This window comes from Arvicanthis niloticus, chromosome 26 (genome assembly GCF_011762505.2).
Source record: "Arvicanthis niloticus isolate mArvNil1 chromosome 26, mArvNil1.pat.X, whole genome shotgun sequence".
In the NCBI taxonomy this organism is placed as follows: domain Eukaryota; kingdom Metazoa; phylum Chordata; class Mammalia; order Rodentia; family Muridae; genus Arvicanthis; species Arvicanthis niloticus.
Window position 1 is genome coordinate 27,017,901 of NC_133434.1, and position 14,800 is coordinate 27,032,700.

The 14,800-nt window shown below is 46.4% G+C and overlaps 3 long non-coding RNA genes across 3 annotated transcripts in view; 2 read left to right on the forward strand and 1 right to left on the reverse strand.

The window, feature by feature from the left end:
- The window catches only part of LOC143439254 (uncharacterized), a 27,688-nt gene extending 26,790 nt beyond the window's left edge, over nucleotides 1-898 (reverse strand). Inside the window, exon 1 of the long non-coding RNA XR_013107575.1 lies at nucleotides 398-898. This is a non-coding gene — a long non-coding RNA (uncharacterized LOC143439254). The remainder of the gene's footprint in view (nucleotides 1-397) is intronic.
- The window catches only part of LOC143439255 (uncharacterized), a 17,494-nt gene extending 7,714 nt beyond the window's left edge, over nucleotides 1-9,780 (forward strand). Inside the window, exon 4 of the long non-coding RNA XR_013107576.1 lies at nucleotides 7,334-9,780. This is a non-coding gene — a long non-coding RNA (uncharacterized LOC143439255). The remainder of the gene's footprint in view (nucleotides 1-7,333) is intronic.
- A 2,025-nt stretch (nucleotides 9,781-11,805) lies between these two features.
- LOC143439256 (uncharacterized) lies at nucleotides 11,806-13,344 on the forward strand. The gene is made up of 2 exons (XR_013107577.1): nucleotides 11,806-12,409; nucleotides 12,928-13,344. It is a non-coding gene; the product is annotated as an uncharacterized LOC143439256 (long non-coding RNA).
- The last annotated feature ends 1,456 nt before the right edge of the window (nucleotides 13,345-14,800 follow it).

Sequence of the window (14,800 nt, forward strand, 5' to 3'; positions counted from 1 at the left end):
GAGCTGTTATATTGACAGTTCACCAACTCCCAGTGAAGTCCCACCCCTTACCTTGACATTCAAAGATGCTTCAGTCCAGCCCTACCTGACACAGGGACACACAGCCCATGTGTGTGTTCTCATTAGTCCTGCTGCCCTCGGGTCATTATGCTTTGCTAAGGCTGATCCCATCACCCCAATGTCTTTCTATCATTAAGGCTGGAAAGCAAACAAACAAACGCAAAAACCCCACACAATCCTGATCAGCCTGCAGCGAGGGTTCCGTGGTCGAGAGTCTGTGCTGTACAGTGAGGAGAACTGGAGTTCAGAGCCCAACACCCATGTAAGGAGAAGGGCAAGGTGTCCTTTGCTTGCCTATACCCCCAGCTCTGAGTGGGTGTGGAGACAGGAGGCTTACTCAAGTTTGCTGGTTTCCCGCCTCACTGAGAAAATGCTAGTCCTGAGTCCATGGAGAGATCTGGACTGGAAAGATAAGCAGAGAGTGACATAGTGATAGCTGTCCTCTTGTGATCGCTGAACACACCGCGTATACAACACACACACCTTTAGAAAGGATCTCACTGCTTACACAAACGTCAGCCTCCTGCTACCTCCTCAGTCTTCTATCAACCCCACTCATGACCCTGAACTCATGGTCCTTCAGCTTCTCCCTCCCAGGTGCTGTGGCTACAGGCGTTTGTCACCTGAGACTCTTCTGTCCACTTTTAAAAAACACACTCATAATCCTTTTTAATATCCTGGGCTGAGGTACAGCTGTCTTTGCTTGCCCTGTGTCTACGTGACAGGAGTTATTATAGGCTAGTGAAGAGCCTGGGGTTGAGAAAATGCTGGGGTTGCGATTCTCTGCCCTCCTGATGTTAGCAGTGAGCTGGATGTTTCCTGGCCTCTCTGAACATCATCCCTTTCTTGTCCACAGTAGGGAGAGCTCCTCATGCTGGGTGAACTTTATGTGTTCTCCACTGAGATATCTCTCCCGCTGGACAGGAGGCTGGCTTGTTTACCACCTAATTATTGTAATGGTGAAGTAAAATAATCATATGGGCTGAATGCCTCGTTCAGAACCAGGCAGAGATCATAGTTACAATAAAACAGTTTTTACAACTAGGTTGCTACCTGGCAGAACAGGCAGGTTCAGTGCACACTCAGTGTACACAGAAACCACATAATAATTAGGGTAACTCAAGAGGCCAGAGCAGCCTGAGATTCTGTATCTTCTTTCTGTTAAGATGAAAAAAAAAAAAAAGTTGTGTGTGCGTGTGTGGGTGCATGTGCTCACGAGTGTGTGTGTGCATGTGTCTGTGTGCCCTCCTGATAGCCTAGGGGTCCTGATGAGGGCATCAACTCTCAGAGAGCTGGACTTCCAGGCAGCTATAAGCTGGGAGTATTGGGAACAGAGCTCTGATCCCCTGCAAGAGCATTTTGCACTCTTAACTGCTGAGCTGACTCTCCAGCCCCAAGTTTCTGCATTTCTAACAGCTCCCAGGTGCAGTCTCGAGCCAAGAGCCTCACTTGGAATAGCTGTCTTTCAGTGTAGGGTTTGCAACCTACGGAATAATCTCTTCTTCTGCAGGGTTGCTATGGCTTCCGTAGGTTGCAAACCCTACACTGTAAGATAGATGCAGAAACATTGTGGTGGTAGGCATAAATTGCACATAGCCTTCTTGGCTCAGGAGAACACACACACACACACACACACACACACACACACACACGCTCGATACACACACATCAGCTGGTCTAACCTTGCACAGGCCTGAGATTTCCCAGGGGCCCAACTGCTGTGTTTCAGAAGTCAGTGCTCTGAGACAGAACAGCCGAGCACTAACCTTATAGCCCTGATTAATTCCCTCCCTTTGTTTGCCTCATTATCGTGATTAGGTTCTGCCCGTAGCATAGCAACAGCTAATTGTAGGCTGGTTGCCGAGTGCATAATTCCTGCTATTAAAATTTTATCGAGCCTTAATTGTGTTCCCTTTTTGCAGCAGGGAAGCTTCGAAGTTTCAGGGAGAGAGAGAGAGAGAGAGAGAGAGAGAGAGAGAGAGAGAGAGAGAGAGGATGTGGTTAGTGGGAGCTGATGATTTTTTAATCTTAGCAAGCCCTGTGAAGCCACCGTTCTGCAAGATCGCTGACCTTGAGATGGGTTCCAGTGGCCAGAAAGAAGCCCATCATTTATTTATTAGCTCTCCTGCAGGTCTGCAAACAATCCCTTGTGGCCAGGCAGAAGGCAGATTCTAGGTCAAGTGCTATTACAGAAAGCCTCAAAGGGCAGGCAGAGCAAGGAGCTGACCATATGGGCATCTGGGCGGAGAGAGCTGCGGGAAGCTAATGTTGTGTTCCGAATGTAGAAGTGGAGTAGTGTGTGCATGCGCGTGCAGAGTGTCCCCCTTATTGCCTCTCGTTGACCCTCCAACTCTCCAGAGAACCAGGAGGCTTTTGAGATGGTTTTCTAGGACCATGTGTGCCAAATTGCCCAACCTGTGCTCTGCAAGAATTGGGAAGAAGAAGCCTATTACCAGCTGTTTCCTACAGCTGGCTCATACCTCTCTGGTTGCTGCAGAGCTTGTTAGTGCTGCACTTTCCTAAGCCCCACCCAGACCTGTGGCTGGGAGCAAGGAGGGAGGCTGGCCACCATTCCTCACCAACCTGCAGACCAGTGGTTCTCAACCTGGGGGGTTGAGTGACCCTTTCACAGGGGCTGCCTGATACCATTGGAAAACACAGATATTTATATTAAGATCCTCAACAATTATGAAGTAGCAACTAAAATAACTTTATGGTTGGGGGGGGCAGGTCACCACAACATGAGGAACTGTGTTAAAGGGTCTCTCAGCATTAGGAAGACTGAGAACTATTACTGCAGAAGGAAGGCAGTGTGGAAAACACAAAAAAAGGTAAGAACCAACCAGCCTTTGGGGAGGTATTCCCTTAACTCTGTTTAGCTCGTGTTGAAAGCGTGAGGCCTGCTGGTATGGCTTGACTTGTGCTATATTCTCACATAGCCTGGGGGAGCCAGAGTTTTGATCCCTCAGGTTCACGATTACCTGTCAAACTAGTCTGCAGAACATGATACTGTAAGGACACTTTGAGACCTTCTTTTATGGTCCTGGCAGAAATGGCAATGTTCTGAAGGGTTATTTGTCTCTCCCTTTGCTATCAGATCACTACAATCACAGTCTCTAAGAAACTGGAATTCCCCCCAGAAATCTCATGTTGAAAAGTAAAAGGCTGGAATCAGCCAGAGGAAGAGCTTGTCACCAGGAAAGAGATTTCACACAGTTCTGACAACTTGTCAGACCACTTTGAAGGAGACAAGAACAGGAGATCTGATCTTATGTGGGGCTGTTCTGTAGCAGTTAAAACCTTCCATCCTGGAAGCCTTAAGAGACAGGGTGTTAGGAAGGAGGGAAACAGCAGGATGTTCTAAGAAAAGTGAAACATCATCGAATCCTGCAGGAAAGCACCTTCAGCTCAGAAAGTAAACAACCCAAAGGATTCGGGAAGTTCCTGAAACTGACCAGATATCCTAGGCCTCTCCTTCCCTTAAGCGTATAAGAACTGTAGGGCCAGATGAGAGACACTCTCAGACCAGCTGAGCTACCTGGAAAATGCTCAGATCACGTGAGCTGCTGGAAAGACAGTCTGCAGCCCACTGAGCTGCCTGTGGGCTGTGTAGTGTGTTCCAGGTGCCCAGTTTTTTGTTTTTGTTTTTTTTTTCTGGGCTTTTGTTTATGCTGTGGTGGATTTTTGGTGACACAGCTGTCATAGAGTAGTCCTGTAAGTAACCCCTTATCCATATTCCTATAAGGAACTCTAATAAAACTTGTTGGTTGACCAAGTTGGACATTGGTGGTACCCATACTTTGGTCTGCTGTTGTTTCCCCATCTGGGAAGAATAGATGCTTGATCCTCTCTTTCTAGGAAGAGAACACAACTGGGTTCACAGTCTACCAGAACTGCTATAAATAATAAATAAATTTACATTGTGGCTGGAGAGTTAGGAATGCATGTTACTCATGTTGAAAACCCGAGCTCAGTTCCGTATTAGGTGGCTCACAACCTGTAATGGCAGCTCCACAAGCTCTGATCCTTCTGTCTAAGGGCACCTGCACGCACACATGCACCACATCTCCCTGCACGCGTGCACATAATTAATTATCTATCATGAAAGTCATGCAATGGCGTAAACGTGGAGATCAGAGGACACCTGGCAGGTGTTGTTTTTCTTCTTCCACCATGTGGACTCTGGGAATTCAACTCAGGTAGTCAGATTTGGTGGCAAAAGCCCTCACCCACCAAGCCATCTTGCTCCCTGTTGCTTTATATTTAACCCAAACCTCGTACGAGGGCCTCTGAGATGGATTGGGAGGGCTGTGGGGGAATGTTACTGGATCTCCCTCTTTATTCTTCTTCCTGAGGTGGGCATATGAAAAACATCTCCCTCCTCTTCATTTCACTGTTGTGTGGTTCCTCTATTGCTCCATTTAATGCCAGAGGCTGTGCCTAGCTTACTGGGGCTGCCTGGGCTCAGGCTCCGACCCTAACAACTCCAATCACAATGCTCTTCTAGATGCTTCTTTAAATTTGGACCAGGTCTGTCCCATTGAAAAGGACTCCACTGTGTGTCTTCCTCAAAAGATAGAAAGTTGCTTTTCCTGAGGAGCCAGCGCTTGTGTCTCAGGCAGCTTCTAGTGATCCCAAAGCAGAATATCTGTAATGAAACTTTGGCCTGCAGCGTTGTGAAGGACTAGGGCCTAGATCCACCCAGGGAAGTTCCGAGGAATCCAGCCTTACACTGCCACTGTCAGCTCTAGCAGGGATTTCTAAAGGAAGTAGGATTTTAGACTCTGGGCAGACAAGGCATTGTTGGATGAGTTGGCTTCAAGCCAAGAAAGAAAGGCTTTAGCTAAGACATGGTGACCAAGCTGTGTGAGGCATGAAAAACACAGTAAGCATATTTTATGGAGAGGAGGTAAATGGTGGGGGTCAGGGGGAGGGAGAACCTTCAGGGGAAGTTTAAAGCCAGAGCTAGAAGCTAGTGTCTTAGGGTTTCTATTGCTTCGACAAAACACCACGATCAACAAACAAGTTGGGGGAGAAAGGGTTTATTTGGCTAACCCTTCGATTTCATAGTCCATCACTGGAGGATGCCAGGACAGAAACTCAAGCATAGCTGGAACCTGGAGAAAGGCGCTCATGTAGAGGCCAAGGAAGAGTGCTGCTTAATGGCTGGCTTTTGTGGCTTGCTCAGCTTGCTTTCTTATAGAAACGACTGCCCAGGGATGACACCACCCATCATGAGCTGGGCCCTCCCCCAGTGAGGAAACGCTTTACAGCTGGATCTCATGGAGGCATTTCCTCAACTGAGGCTCCTTCCTCTCTGATGACTCTAACTTGTGTCAAGTTGACACATAAAATCAGCCAGTACACCCAGAATGGTGGTTTGAATGAGAAATCCTCCCTCCCGCCACCATGGATGCACATATTTGAACACTTTGTCTCTAGTTGGTGGCACTGTCTGGGGAGGTTCTGCAGGCTTGCTGACGGAGGTTGGTCGCTGACTGCTCTGAGCGAGCTTTGAGAATTTAAAACCTTATTCGCTTCCAGTTAGTTCTTTCTGACTTCCTCCTGTGGTTGAAGATGTGATGGCTAAGCTTCCTGCTTTGTGCATCCACTGCCATCCCTCCCCACCACTGTGGACTTGTCTTCAGGAAAGTAAGCCCAAATAAATCCTTCCTTCCATAAGTTGATTTTGCTCGTAGTATCACGTTCATGAAGCTGTGGGTTCCATCTCTTGAACCTCATAAAGGCTGCATAAACTGGGCATGGTGTTGCATACCTGTAATCTCAGCCAATGGCAGGTGGAGGCTAGAAGGCCAGAAGTCCAAAGTCATCTCAGCCAGCCTGGAAAATGAGAGAGTCTATCCAAAACACAAAACAAAGAGCTTCTGCGGCTAGGCAGCTATAAAAACTATGCAGCTGAGACATTTATTAAAACCTGTAGTTCCAGACACTCTGTAACAGAATGTGGGGACTGAGGTGAACTGGACGGCCCCAAACTCTCTTAAAGGGGAAGGAAAAGTCTCCACTTCAGCACCTGCCAGGTTTAGCCGTGGAAGAATGTAGGCCAAGGGTTGCCTACCCTTTAAGTTTTCAAAAGAAGCTTGGAATGTGAATTTTTAGATGAAATTTTCCTATTTAAAAAAAAAAAACAAAAACCCAGCTTCAATCAAAACATGCCTGCAGGCCTTGAGTTTGCAACTTACTGCTTGAAAGGTTCAGAAGGATTCCCAGATCCTAATCATAATCATGGGGCCGCTGTTTCAGGAATTGGTTACAGCAGATCATATTTTTTTTCCTTTTATGTTTGTTGTCTTTTAGAGGAGGTTGGTAGTTACACAGAGAAGAAAAATAAGACAGAGGAAGATGAGCTGATGGAAAAGTATGAGAAAGACGTAGAAAGGGCTTGAGGACAGACACGGTCCTGTCCTCTAGATCAACAACACTGCAGCATGCATCTCTTTACAACTTAGTGGCTCTGTGGCATCCCCTCTCACAGTGATTGGCCTGGCCAGGGGTCAAGGTTATTAGTAAACATCGTGCAAAAGGCTAGAGGAGTGCTTGTCCACTGGCATGTGCTCTGGGGGAAATCTGCCTGTTGAGATCCAGTGACCAGGTAGCAAGGTTAGCTATGAAAGAAGGGATGGAGGGCTGGGGATGGGAGGACCCGAGGCCCTCAGTTGGAAGGAAGCTTTGAATCCTGTTTTCCCAGCATCCTATAAACTGAGCATGGTGATACACACCTATAATCACATCAAAGGGGAAATGGAGGCAGAAGGACAAAGTTTGAGGCTAGTCTGGGAGTGGGGGTAGGGAGAGAAGAGAGGTTCAACTTTCAGTTGCCCCTGTCAAAGTGCCAGGTGCACGAGTGGCTTGGCCATCATGGACTTTTTAACTTCAATTTCGTGAGACCAGAAGAACAAACTAGATTAACTTCTGTCAACCCAGAAACTCCTGAGAAAAAGAAAGTCGTTTAAGTCACTATGTTTTGAAGCAATTCCTTACAAAGCAACAGTGGAAACACTTAGTAGATAGCCACCCCTTGACACCCACTGCTTGGCTGGATCTCTGACAATTAATGATTTAGATAAGTTAGAGTCTCGTTGTCCGTACCAAGACGTTGACTTTTGTTTCAGTGGCCAGAAGCAGCTTTACCTATGGGAAGAAGGGGCTGTTAACAGCTGAGGAACTGTCATTAGCTGGGCACACTGAGCAAAACAAAGGGCATTTTCCTTAAGACTTACTTTCCTTTTTAACTATTTGTATGCCCATATAGGCCAGAAGAGGATGTCAACCCCCCTGGAACTTGAGTTACAGGTGGTATTAGCCACCTGTCATGGATGCTGGGAATCAAACTCAGGTCTTCTATGCGATCACCAAGCACTTAACAGCTGAACCATCTCCCTAGTCCTCAGGAGTTGACCAGTAAAGAAGAATAGACCTAGATAATTCCTGTCAGGACCAGTTTCTACCAGGAAAAAGACTAACTTGTGATTGTCCGGTGAATTTTACTTTCTGCAGCAAATTTAGTCATAAAGGCACAAGCTGGGCAACCCGTACAGCATCCACACATCCTGCATTTGAAGGACGAGATCTCTTCTTAACGGCTCAATGTTGCATGTTTTTCAGCTTCCTCTGGGTTCAATTCATAAGCAGCTAATTGAACTTGGGCTTGATTCAGCCCGTGGATATTATCCCTGCGGATCAAAGGTCCCTGGGCAATCAGCTTTAAGTCTGAAGCGTTGCCGGTGAGCAGGCAGCTCCAAGTGAGATCTGTCAGCCTTAGCCGACTTCTAGGATGTCTGGTACAAGCGGCCATGGAAGTAGCTAAAATAAAGTCTGTAGTTTACACAGTGAGCTGGGGGCTGTTTCATGAGTTAGAAAGCCATTGGGATGGGTGATGAGTAGAAGCCATAAAAAGAAATGAGGTTAAAATCCACTTGTTTTCTCTCATCTCAGTAAATTCTTGGAAGGAGGAAATTCAGATGAATGAGATATGAACATGGACTTGGCAGGGCTTCTGGAGAGAACTGATCAACCCTTCCCCCTCTTGTGAGTCACAGTGGCTAACTTTTGTCGAGTATTTTCTACAGGTCAAGCATTATGCAAGAATACTTAGGAATTCATTCTTTAATTTTATCCTTGGCACATTCCTTCAAGGTACTATGATTTTAATGCCTACTTTATGACACCTTGGTCAGTAAGTGTCACACGGCCACACTGAACAGATCACGATGCGCCTGTTCTGGCAAGAATGAAGATAGTCTAAAGACTCTGCTCTTTGACTATTGGAGTGTTGAAAAAAAAATTGGCCCCTGGAAACTGGCATCCCTCCAAGATTCTTATACTTGGAGAGGGAAAGGGATGAAGTCTGGTGCCAATCAGAAGAGAAGCTTGTTTTCCGGGCAGAGATTTTCCATAGTTCTGACCAATGGAGAAGAGACTGTCCTGAAATGATGATGATGGTGGTGATGGTAGGCAGGACTACACCCTGATAGGAATTGCTTGGTTATGCATACCTTCACTATCTATTTAAACATAACCTTATGGCAGGACCCTGGAGATGGACTGTGGAGGTCACTGGGCCTCTGTCTTCCTCTTCCTAGGGTGGCCATGTTGACTAGATCTCCCTTTTCTGCTTTTCACACTTGTTGTTGGATTGGCCTGTTGAAGATGGGTGGTGCTGTGTTAGCAGGAGCCCCAGAATTCCTGGCTAAGCATGCCGCCCTTCCTCAGTTCTCACTCCCACCTCTAGCAGCCTCTGCTCCACTATCCTGGATGCTCAGTTCCATTTGGAAAACTAGACTGCTCAACCACTCATCTGCATCTTGTAGATGAAATTTGTCCTAGAAATTTCTGTCTGGGCTGCCCTCTGAAATAACACATCGGCCAATTCTGTTCTAGCATGGTCCTTTCACTCAGCATCCTCTGAGCCTTTACAGCTTCAAACTGAATGTCTGCACCAGTCCTCAGCCCCTCCTCTTCAGATACTTGTTGTGTGTACATCTATGTTCATATATGTTCATGGGATACAGATGCATATTGTGTGTGTATCTATCTATGTTCACATGTATGGGTGGGGTGCATGTGCATATTGTGCATATGTGTCTGTGTTCAAATGTGTGGGTGGGGTGCATGTGCATATTGTGTGTATGTGTCTGTGTTCACATGTGTGGATGGGATACATATGCATGTGTCTATGTTCACATGTGTGTGTGTGGAGGGGGATACATGTGCATATTGTTTGTATGATCCAGAGGTCAGGGTTGGGTGTCCTCTTGAATATTTTATTTCACCTGTTTTTTTTTTTTTTTCCTTGAGACAGTCTCTCATTTAACCTATAGTTCACTAGTCCAGCTTTAGGCTGTCTGTCTGTCGGTCTGTCTGTCTGTCTGTCTAGTGAGCTCTAGGAATCTATCTGTCTCTGCCTCCCTAGAGCAGGAATTACAGTAACCATTAGTATACAATTGCTAGACAATCTAGTTAAGGCCCTCTTGCTTGTATGGCAAGCACTTTCCCCGCTGAGCCACCCTCCCAAACCTCACAACAGATATTTTTATGGACTATGCTGCCTCTCTGTGTGAACCCCCAAACCCAAACTTCTGAAAACCCCAAGCTAGTCAAGCAAATAAAGAGCAGACCTGGAACAGTGAGCTCACATGGACAGCTCATGCCTTTATCTTTCCACTTTCCATAGAGACATGGACAAGGAGCCTTTTTTTTTTTCTTCTGCAAAGTCAATGATAAAAGACATTTAGCACTCAGCCTTGCCATGGGGACAGCAAGAAGTGGTGAGCACTGAGGCAAATTGGCAAGCAACTGCTTGATCTATGGGAAGCAGACATCTCTCAGATCCCTCCAGGTATTGCTACAAAAGGGCTGTGCTGAATTGTCTGAACTTTCTAAAGCCTGCCGGAATTGGGGGTTTTTGTTTGAAAACTTTTGACTTTTATCAGCTTTTTTTTTCTTTTTCTCATCTTTTCTTCTTCCTACTAACTTCTAGGCCTTAAGAACAGTTAAAATGGTTTCTATGAGCCAAACAAAGTGAGTCTGCAGACACCTATGGGTGTCTGTTCTTTCTTACCAGGTAGACCCAACACCCTGACAAAGTCCAAGGGTGGAGGAGTCTTACCCCACTTGACATGAATATTGTACTTCCAGGAATATAGACTCATCTGCAGGAGCTTCCCAAGCCGCTGTGTCCTGTCATCTTTGAAGCTGACATGATGCTTGTGGCCAAGTGACAAACTGTGAATCTTCTCATGTGGCCCCTCATGACCTCCTAAGTCATCTTGTTAATGTTAATGGTGCTGGAACCTAACAGTCTAGTTCTGTATCCATTCTTGCCAGCCCCATTCTTTCTTGGAGAGGTTTTGACTGTTTTCCTTCAATCTGATTGTATGTGGAGCTTGGAGCATCACTTTTTTTTTTTCTGTAAAATCCACAGCTGGATTCAAAACCTCATTGAAGTCTGACGGTCTACCAGCATTCATAGAAACATGGACTCATGGGCTGGTGATATAGCCCAGTAGGTGGAGTGTTTATCTAGTGTGAGTGAGGTCTTGGGTCTGATCCTCTGTACCATGTAAACTGGATGTGGTGGCACATACCTATAATCTTGACACTTGAGAGGTGGAGGTAGGAGGAACATAACTTCAAGGTTAACCTTGTTACAAAGGAGCTCAAAACCAGCTCTTGTTCCCAAAGAGCCATGGAGGTGGCTTAGTGTATAGAAGGCCTAGTGTTGACACATGTTCAATCCCAGGAACTATAAAAAAGCTGGGTGTATTGGGCTCTACCTGTGATTCCAACATTTCTAAATCAAGATGAGGGGAAATAGAAAAACCAGCCAGAAGCTTACAAGCCAACCAGCCTGGAGTGTTCAGCACAGCAGAAACTAGAGAGACCCTGTTTCAGCACAGTAAGTAGAATGTGAGAACCAACTCCCAAAAGTTGTCCCCTGACCTTCAAATTCCATGCCATGTGTGTGTCCAGGTATGTAGACAACACACACACACACACCCATAGTGAAAACTAATGAGTTCTTGTACTTCAGAGGCCCAGCCGATGCTCACCACCTGTCCAGCTCCTTCCTTCTCTCTTCCCACCTCCTATGTATAGGAATCCATCTTGCAGCTCTGCTCTGATGGCTAAGGATAAACATCCAGGCTTCATCTCAGTGTCATCTGAATCCCCATCTCCAGTCTGGAATTCCCACCTTAGTGCCTGGTGGAACTGTTGTTCTGGATCTCAGTTCCCCTCTGAATGCAGATACATGTGCTCCACCCCATGGGTCAGCCTGGCTTTAGCATCTGGCCTACAGACAGAGGACACACACAGTCCTGGGCACCATCTCTGGGTCTGCCATTTCCACGATCTCACTTCACAATGAATCTGCTTCCTCCTGTGGTGGTTTAAATACGCTTGGCCCATGGGAAGTGGCAGTATTAGGAGTTGTGGCCTTGTTGAAGGAGGTGCCTCATTGTTGGGGTGGGCTGTGGGTCCACTGCTCAAGCTCCTCCCAGTGTGGAGGACTCCCATCCTGGCTGCCTTCGGAAGAGTCTCCTGTCTGACTTCAGATCAAGATGAAGAATTCTCCTTCAGCACCATGTTCTGCCTGCAGGTTGCCATACTTCCTGCTGTGATGATAATGGACTGAACCTCTCAAATTGTAAGCTAGCCCCAATTAACTGTTTTCTTTTGTAAGAGTTTCCTTGGTCATGGTGCCTCTTTACAGAAAAAAAAAAAAAAAAAAAAAAAAATCCTTAACTAAGACACACAGCCACCCAAGCCATGCTTTTAAACTGAGCCTTCCGAACGACCAGAGCATTTGCACTCTTTATGTTTGTCCTGCCTCCCCATTAGTGTAACCAGGACCAAGGCAGCTTGCTGTTGGGTGACTTACATAACTTGCCATGATAATCTGATGTGTGATGGTTTGTATATGCTCAGCCCAGGGAGTGACACTATTAGAAGGTGTGGCCCTGTTGGAGTAGGTGTGTCACTGTGGGTGTGGGCTTTAAGACCCTCCTTTTAGCTGCCTGGAAGCCAGTATTCTGCGAGCAGCCTTCAGATGAAGATGTAGAACTCTTAGCTCCTTCTGCACCATGCCTGCCTGGATGCTGCCATGTTCCTGCCTTGATGATAAGCCAGCACCAATGAAATGTTGTCCTTGTAGAGTTGCCTTGGTCCATGGTGTTTGTTCACAGCAGTAAAACCCTAACTAAGACATGATGTAATATCACTTTAGTCAAAGACTTCAACCAGTGGGGGAATGGGGATGTGAGGAAGAGTTCCTAACCTTGGCTCCTGGAGTGTCTGAGGGTGGAAAACTTGACCTGAGCACCAACAAGTAAGTAAGCATGTATTCTTTTTTCTCCTCTCTTCACTGTGGGTGTGATGTGCCTGGCTCCTGTCATTGTGACTTCCTGTGGCCTGGAATTGTGAGCTAGCTAGCATGAACTCTTTTTTTTTTTTTTTTTTTTTTTTTTTTTTTTTTTTTGGTTTTTCGAGACAGGGTTTCTCTGTATAGCCCTGGCTGTCCTGGAACTCACTCTGTAGACCAGGCTGGCCTCGAACTCAGAAATCCGCCTGCCTCTGCCTCCCAAGTGCAGGGATTAAAGGCGTGCGCCACCACCGCCCGGCTGCACGAACTCTTCATCTCCTAAGTAGCTTTGTTGGGTGTTTTACCACAGTTATGAAGCCAGGATGGTCCCCTAACTAGTAATCTACTCAAAATAAGTCTTAGCTCCAGCTCTCCATGGGAAAGGGAGAGGACTGTTGTAATTGTATCTTGTTTGTTCTTGAAAACAAAAAAACCGTATAGTGGCAGATGACCCACAAATGCATTTACTGCCCTGTGTCTTAAAGGTACAAGGACATGTCCAGCCTTCTGTAGTGAAAGACTCAACTGGTCATGGGTCCCCACAGCCACTCTCATTGTTCTGCATCTTGGAGCTAACTTTGTTGACCTCCTGAAAAGTAAGCAGGCATGAAGGTACTAAAAAATGGTATTGGCTAGTGTCATGGCCAAGTCTGACATTTTCTATCACCAAGTGGTCCTGGTACGTAAGTATTATTCACTTAAATAGTCAGTCACTGTCAACAAATTCCAGGTTTCTGAGTAAAATTAGCAAAACAAACTATGGGCATAAAATTCATTCAAAGTTCAAATTAGTGACAGCACTTGCTTTCAGTTAGTCTGTCCAACTCTTTGAACACCAACCCTCTTCTACTGGTCTTCTTCCCCCCCCCCCTTTTAATAAATAAATAAACAAGTGTGATTGACCTTTTTGTTCAACTGCTGTTGGGTTCAATCATATCATCATGACACCATGCTCTTGTCTGGGAGTGAGGTAATTAAATGAGTTGACAGGAAGGCAGCAGGGTGGTTGTGTAGCTTCTCTGGGGTACCCCACTCCCATGGCTTGGGGACCCTTGTGACTGAAGGATGGGGAACAATAAGGGGCTCATGAGGATGAGGGATATTTGAGATGAGGGTTCTTACTGTCTCCATTCTTGGAGAAGCCTTGTGACACCCATGCTCTGGGCTCCATTCTCCCTACTCTACATACCTGGGTTTGCTTCCTACAGGCTCTGTGACATTGTCCCAAAACTCAGCCTCTTCCCCTAGGACCTAACATACTCTCACACTCCTCTGATACCTCTTACTCAGATGCTTAAACTGGAGTGTCAAGTCCCCTCAGACACTGCCCTCCAGTCCTGCTCCTTGGGCCTCGCCACACTTCAGGTCTTCCAGATGGACTGTGCAGTTCTCTTTTGCCCGTTCTGGGAGCTACACAGGGATTCCTCTCCACCCTCATTCTGCTCTTTAACAGATGTTAGTGGTTTCTCTCTCTGTAATCCACCATAGACACTTCTGCCAACTTTTAACTAGCCACTCCACATTCAAGATCCTGCCAGAGTGCCTGGGCAATCCAGCCTACAGCTTCACATCAAGGGTGGCCATTACTAGCAGCCACTACCTGCTAGACAGAGCCTCCCCTGACTCCCTCACCTTTGATTTCTGTGCATTTTGAATTGTCAGCCCCGTCTCTGCTTCTCAACATGCCCTGCACTCTCCTGCCCACACACTTTAGGTCGCAGCAGCCTTGTGCAGGGAAAGCAAACCTTTTTCATTTCTCTCTCTTAGGGAAATCATTCTTTCCAAAGCCTGCTCAGTGCTCACATCTGCCACGTAGCTTCCTTGCCTCACCCCAGGCTCCAGCGATCTGTCAACTTCAAAGAGCTTGAGAGCTTATTATCTGGAACATTCTTTTTGATCCTTAACAAGAAGCTTTGTGATTTTTTTTCCCTCCATTCACTTGGCTGACTGGTACATTCTTTGAAAGCAGGGACATGCCTTCCGGACCCTGTGGATGGTCTTGCTTAATGGGTGAAGCCATTTCTAAGCCTTCTCTGAGAAGAAGATATGCTGGGTAGTCTTATATCCACTTGACACATAAACTAGAGTTATTTGAATGAACAAAAACCTCAAATGGGAAAATATCAACATAAGATTCAGCTGTAAGGCATTTTCTTAATGATTTGTGGGGAGGGCCCAGTCCATTGTGTGGGGGTGCCACCCCTGGGCTGATGGTAATCCTTAGTTCTATAAGAAAGTGGGCTGAGCAAGCTAAGGAGAGCAAGCCAGTAAGCAGTACTCCTCCATGACCTCTGCATAAGCTTCTGCCTCCAGGTTCCTTCCCTGTTTGAGTTTCTGTCCTAACTCCCTCCGGTGATG